The following is a 7,299-nucleotide window of genomic DNA, read 5'->3' as shown; positions in this document are numbered from 1 at the left end:
TGCCTACTGCCAGGCCTTTGATTTTTAAAATCAATTTTATAATTTTCCTCATATAGATCTTGCACATATTTTGTTAATTTATACCAAAGTATTTCAATTTTTTGGTACTAATGTAAATGATGTGTTTCTAATTTCAAATTCCAATTGTTCATTGCTGGTATGCAGGAAAGCAAGTGACTTTTGTATATTAACCAACAGCACACTTTTGTTCATTATCTTGCAGACTTGCTATAATTGCTTATTAGTTCCAGGAGGACTTTTTATTTTTTCCCAGTCAACAATAGATAATCATGTCATCTGCTAACAAATACCTTTTTGGTTCTTCTTTCCAGTGTATGTACCTTTTAATTCCTTCTTTTATTGTATTAAGACTTTTGATACAATGTTAATAGGAATAATAAGAGAGGACATCTTCCCAATCTTAGGAGAAAGGCATCTAGTTCCTTATCAAGTATCTGTGGATTTTGAAAACGATGATTTTTTTCAAGTTGGTTGTTCCCACTCCTATTTTCTGAGAGAGATTATGGATAATTAATATACTTTCTTTCTTAAATATTTGTTTCTTAAATTCACCAGTGAAACCATCTGGCCCTTTGTTTTATTTTGGAGGATTACTAATTATCAATTTAATTTCTTTAATAGATGTTGAGCTATTCAGATGATATATTTCTCTGTGTGAGAGTTTTGGTAGATTATGTCTTTCAAATAATTTTTCCGTTTCTTCTAAATAAGAAGCAAATTTGAGAGCATAGAGACATTTATATTATTCTAATTTATTATCCTTTTAATATCCATAGGATTGGTAGTAATTTCTGATGGTAGCAGTTTGTGACTTCCTTCTTTTTTTTTTCTTGGTTAGCCTGGCTAGAGGCTTATCAATTTTATTAATTTTTTCAAAGAACTGGCTTTTAATTTCAATGATTTTCTCTTTCAACTTTTTTCTTGCTTTTAATTCATTGATATCTGCTTTAATTTTTATTATTTCTTTTCTTCTTTGCTAATATGTGCATTCAATACTACAAATTTCCCTCTGAGCACTGCTTTTTCTGCATTTCACAAATTTTGATAAGTTGTATTTTATTTAGTACAAGAATTTTAAAATTTCTTCTGAAATGTCTTCTATGACTTACATTTTATTTAGAAATGTATCGTTTAATCTGCATATTTTGGAACATTCCTGTTATCTTTCTGGTTTTTAAAAAACAGTTTAATAGTATTTATTGGGGTATGAGAGCATGCTTTGTGTGATGTTTATTATTTTGTTAAGTTGTGTTTCATGGCCCAGAATGTGATCTATTGTGATAAAAGTTCCATGTGACCTTGAGAAGAATGTGTATTCCACTGTTGTTGAACAGTGGATTCCATAATGTCAATTAAATTCTGTTGCTATTCAGTTCAACTATATCTTCTCTAATTTTCTGCTGGCTGGATCTGTCAATTACTGATGGTGTGGGGTGGTGTTGAAGACTGTGATGATAATAGTGAGTTTATCAGTTTCTCCTATTTCTGTCAGTTTTTGCCTCATGTATTTTGGCCCTCTCTTGTTAGGCAATTTCCTTAAAACCAACTACAAAATATGCTAGATGTTGTCATGGGAAAAATGGACAATATGCAGAAACAGATGAGTAATGTAAGCAGAGCAATGGAAACTAGAAAAGAACCAAAAGAAAATGTTAGAAATAAAAAGTTTATAACAGAAATTAAGAATACCTTTGATGGATTTGTCAGTAGACTGGGTATGGTCAAGGAAAGAATCCACAAGCTTTTTTCATTAGAAATCTTAGCATATTAATCATAGTTATTTTAAATTCCTAGGCTTCTAATCATTCCAAGATCTATGCTCTATCTGTATGTGGTTTTGATGCTTACTTGTCTCTTCAGACTTTTCCTCCTGCTTTTCAGGATGTATAATTTGTACATGATGTATTAGGCAATAAGAACTGAGGTAAATAGTCTTTAGCATGAGGTTTTAGATGCATTTATCTGGCTAAGAAGAGTGAAGCCGTGTTTACTGTTTACTGTAGCTGTAGTTGTCAAGTTCCTCTACTGTTCTCATTTTTGCCTGCCTGTTTTCCTTGCATGTTTCTAGAGACTCCTTCTTAAGTAGAATCCGTATCTTGCTGAGAGGTGAAGCTGGCTGGGCTTTTGGGTCAGGTGGGGACTTGGAGAACTTTTCTGTCTAGCTAAAGGATTGTAAACGCACCACTCAGCCTTCTGTGTCTAGCTAAAGGTTTGTAAACACACCAATCAGCACTCTGTAAAAATGGACCAATCAGTGCTCTGTAAAATGGACCAATCAGCAGGATGTGCGTGGGGACAAATAAGGGAATAAAAGCTGGCCACCCACACCAAGGGGAGCAATCAGCCGGGGTCCTCTTCCACGCCACGGAAACTTTGTTCTTTTGCTCTGCTCTTTGCAATAAATCTTGCTGCTGCTCACTCTTTGGGTCTGCACTACCTGTATGAGCTGTAACACTCACTGCCAAGGTCTGCAGCTGAAGCCAGGGAGACCACGAACCCACCAGGAGGAAAGAACTACTCAGGACGCACCACCTTTAAGAGCTGTAACACTCACTGAAAAGCTCTGTGGCTTCACTCCTGAAGTGAGCGAGACTACCAACCCACCAGAAGGAAGAAACTCCGGACTCATCTGACACATCTGAACATCAGAAGGAACAAACTCCAGACACACCATCTTTAAGAACTGTAATACTCACCGCGAGGGTCGTGACTTCATTCTTGAAGTCAGGGGGACCAAGAACCCACTGGAAGGAGCCAATTCTGGATACATTGCTACTCTATCATTTGTAATCCACTGTTATGCTGGAGCTCTGTTGATGTGGTGGTAAGGTATTGGAGAGGATAAGTGCCCAATCATCTTATGATTAAATCTGTTTTGCTTTTTTTCTTTGAGATGAAGTCTCGCTCTGCTGCCCAGGCTGGAGTGCAGTGGTGCATTCTTGGCTCACTGCAACCTCTGCCTCCTGCGTTCAAGCGATTCACCTGCTTCAGCCTCCTGAGCAGCTGGGATTACAGGCATATACCATCATGCCCAGATAATTTTTGTATTTTTAATGGAGACGGGGTTTTGCCATGTTGGCCAGGCTGGAGCTTTTATTTTTTACTTTTGGTTTTTTCAAGTGGGCCAGAGTCCTTTTTATTTTTTTCTCTTCCCCTTATATAAGACGGGAAGGCCAGAGGGGGCTTAAACTGTCCAATTGCCGTATCCTTTATTCTTTATATGTTTTCTTTCACAATCTGGGAAGTATTCTTTAAATAGTTGTCAAATAGTTATTTAGAAGAAAACTTAGGTACTGTTGGGGAGGACAGAAGAGGGAACACCTTTCAATATGCTGAGCATTTCGTCCTAAAATTGCATAGTGAATTTAGCAAACATCATGTACTTAACCAGATCCACCGTCCTTTGGAGAGCACAGTGGTTTCAAATGTCCACAAATTATTTGATACTCTTCCCTTCAGGAGATGGAGCTTCCCCTTCTATTTGAGTGTAAACTGGACTTAGTGAGTCACTTCTGATGAAAAAAAAAAAAAAAAAAAAAAAAAAGAAAACGTGATTTCAGAAATGGGGTCATAAAAAGCACTGCAGCTTCTTGCTTGCAATCTCACTTGCTCTTGGATCACTCAGATGAGGACACCCAGGAACTGGTGAGAAACTGAAGCTTTCTGCCAAAATCTAGTAGGAAATGTAGCTGTCTGTCATTAGCTGTCAGTGGGCTATCTTCAAGTGGATCCACTAGTGCTGGCCTTGAGATGACTGCATGCTGGCTGACATGTTTGCAGCCTCATGAGATACCCTGGACAGAACCACATAGCTCAGCTGCTCCTGGATTCCTGACTCTCAGACTCTCAGACACTGTGTGAGATAATAAATGTTTGTATTTTAAACTATGTAATCCAGCTATTTAAAATATATCTATGATGACTTAAGCATATTCCCTGGGTGTCTTATTTTAGTACACATCACACCTTTTCTCTCTCTCACACACACACAGACACACACACACACACACATCCCTCTGTTGATTTCCAAAATATTTACTCCAATCTAATTTCTTAAATATTATAGTTTCACCCATCTCATTACATTTTAGTGCTATTTACCTGTTAGAGTTGGCAATCAGATCAATTTGACTGGGTAATCCATCCCTTAATGTGCCTCTCTTTGGGGTAGAAGAGCAATACAATACTATTTAGGAGTGGGATTTAAGGCTTTTCACCAAGGCTAGAGACTGGCCCTGGGAGTAGTGAACCCTAGAACCAGGAAATGAGTCCCTAAGAGCCCCGAGTAGGCCTCATGTTTTCTTTCTTCAGTTCTTGTATTATTATTCAGAGGGAATCTAGGGAATCTAGTACTTGATATACATTAAGTAAGAGGATGAAGAAAGGCAGCATAGAGACAGGGAAGTGAGGATAGTATCCTTTCCAATGACTTTGCCTTGGTGACTAAACGATGTTGCAGGCTTAGTGAAGTGTGGACTCTGAGGTATCACTATATATCCTTTCAACAGATATTTATTGCACACCCACTATGTGTCAGGCACTGTTCTAGGTGCTGAGCACATAGTGGTGAGTACACACATCCCCTCACTCTGGACAACTTATATTCTGGTGGTTGTGAGGTTCATTCAGGTCAGGTCCTTGTCATGGCCCAGCCACAACTGACCCCAGGCAACTCACAGTTGCAGCAAAGATCTTTGTACAACTCTCCATCTCCACAATCTCTATTCCCTAAAGGTGACTCTGTGAGAGGAGAAATTCATTAATAAATTTCAAACAAGTTGTTCTTTAGAGAAAGAGCTTCCAAAAATGATCATAAATGCTGGAGACTGAATATCCTGCGATGTATTCATGTATCAGTATGTCAGTCCTAAGGTCATTTTATACAATTAAAAAAAAAAAAGAAAAATAAAGAGAACCGGAAACCAAAATCTGAGGATGCAAACGAAGTGTCATTTGTTCAAGAAAGAAATAATGTCAGAACCATGGACATTTACAAAGATTCAGGTCTTTGTGATTAAGACTGTGCCTGGAAGGTAAATATGTGTTCTTTTAGGGAGACTCTGGGAGGCCGAGGAAATTAGTTCTTGTTAGTTTCTTCTTGACAGGCCTGGGCAGAGACTGAGGCCTGCAGAGCCTGCTTTTCACTTCACTACCTGTGGCAAAACAGTAAGTAGGCTTGTGCCTCAGTTAGAGTCCTGTTGCAGGAAGCATAAACCATGCAAGCTATTGTAAACAAAAAGATGTTGAAACGATGTAATTAAGTGTTTACAAAATCAGGAAGGACTGTAGAAGCAGGCACTAAGCTGTGTGTTTAGGAATGACTCTCAGAACAAGGTTATTGAAGTAACCCACCAGGGGTGCTTCTGTCTCTGCAAAAGTCAGGAAGGTGAGGGATCAGGAGGTCACTCCCAGGCCTGCAGCATTCACAAACTCCCCACTGCAGTAGTGATCCAGGGTTCAGAAAGCCACTGATGCTGGGGCCAATGCCTGTCGGCAGCATTGTAGCTAGTGGCCAGACACTGGATCACAGATTTGTTTTGTTTTGTTTTTCCCACCACTACTACCACAACAGCCTCTTGAAACCTGTGAAGCTAGTCTGTAGATGCTGGAATGCTGCTTCAGAAAAACAACATTGCCATAACCTTGCTGGCACTGCATACCCACTAATTCAGCATCTTGCAGGTAACATAGGTTCAGCCAATGAGACAGCAGATTTCCGCATGGAGTGAGATGGGGTAGACGGCTTCCAGAAAACTTTGGCTTTTCTAAAAAATAGGATGGATATTTCTGTTTCTTGCCTCTTTCTCTTTCTTCTTACCTTGAAAGTGAATGTGATGTCTGGAACTGCTGAAGCCATTTTGTGACCTACATTGTTAGAATCAACATGATCTGGAAGGAGACATTAAAAATGCACCACTCTGGACCACTTGCTTTGAACCTCTTGGTATGATACACATAAAAAGATGTATCTTTGTTAGTTTAAGCCACTGTTTGTCTCAAAGGAGTTGGAGTATTGGCAGTTGAAAGCATTCTGAATGGCTACAACTTGTTTTGTCTACCTATCTACCCCTTCCTTTTCTTTCTTCTCTTTCCTCTGTTCCTTCTCCCTCTCTTTCTCTATCTACTCTTTCATCTGTCTGTCCATGCTTGTGAGGTGGGGAGATGGTACCAAGAGGTTGCACTGAAGGAATACATCACTGTGCACATTTTTGTTTCCACTGGAGGTCATTTATCTCCTAGAGACATAGCTGAATGGGCCCTTTGGAGCCACCAGGCCTCATGCAGTATATCAGCGGCAATACTCCAGTCAACCCTGACTCCTACAGTTGTGTTATTCCAGATAGAAAACACCGTACTATCCCAACTGTGAGGTTGTTTCTCTGTGTATCTATTAGGTTGGAACACACAAATGAAATTGCTGGTATTTAACCATTTTGACTGCTAAAATAGTATTACATTTATGTAGTGCAACTTATGATGATGCTTAGTCATGGAGGATAATGGAAAACTCTGAAGCCCAAATGAAGCTAATTTATAATCCAAAGAGCTATTATCTATATCAAGTCAAAGTGATCCATGTCTTGTTCCTCTTTTCACATCAGCATTGGGGCATCTCTTTGGGTCACCCGAAAAGTTCAGTCTCATACTTCAAAAGGAACTAGCAATGAACACTTCTAGGTCAAATCTTTCACTTTTTGTCATCTCAACTCAATCTGAAGCTAAATTTTATTGTAGAGTTAAGTAGACTATTATTTACTGTAATCTCAAGGATCTACACTGAATTGCCCTAAGTAAATTGTGGGCTATAATGGTATGGAGCAGAGCATTACTACATGTGCTGTATTAGCCAAACCATATCATGTGCTTTTTTTTTTGGAAAATTCCTTAGTAAATTACTTGGGAAGAGTTTACTGTAGACTCCTTGCCCCATCCCCACCATAGGTAGTAGACTTACCCATGAATATGGTAGAAGATCAAAAGAGAGACATTGATGTTAGTGACTGTTCTGCCCACTGGGCATTTATCCTAGGACACCGATATATCCATTGTTCCCCAGGGATTCGTTGGCCCTATGACAACTGGAAGGGTCAGAACTGATCATGATCTCTAACTCTGGTTTCTTTTTTCAGTTATGTTTCTAAGCCTCTGTACTGCGCAGATAAAAATTTTTTTCCCTGGTGGGTTATGAATGGCACAAGTGTTTCCCAAGTTGGGATTTTTTTCCTCCTTTGCTACCACTGCCAATGTATCTGACAGTTACAAAAGATACCAAGGGAA

Source organism: Rhinopithecus bieti, unplaced genomic scaffold, assembly GCF_001698545.2.
Source record: "Rhinopithecus bieti isolate Rb0 unplaced genomic scaffold, ASM169854v2 scaffold_74986, whole genome shotgun sequence".
In the NCBI taxonomy this organism is placed as follows: domain Eukaryota; kingdom Metazoa; phylum Chordata; class Mammalia; order Primates; family Cercopithecidae; genus Rhinopithecus; species Rhinopithecus bieti.
This window is presented reverse-complemented; position numbering follows the sequence as displayed.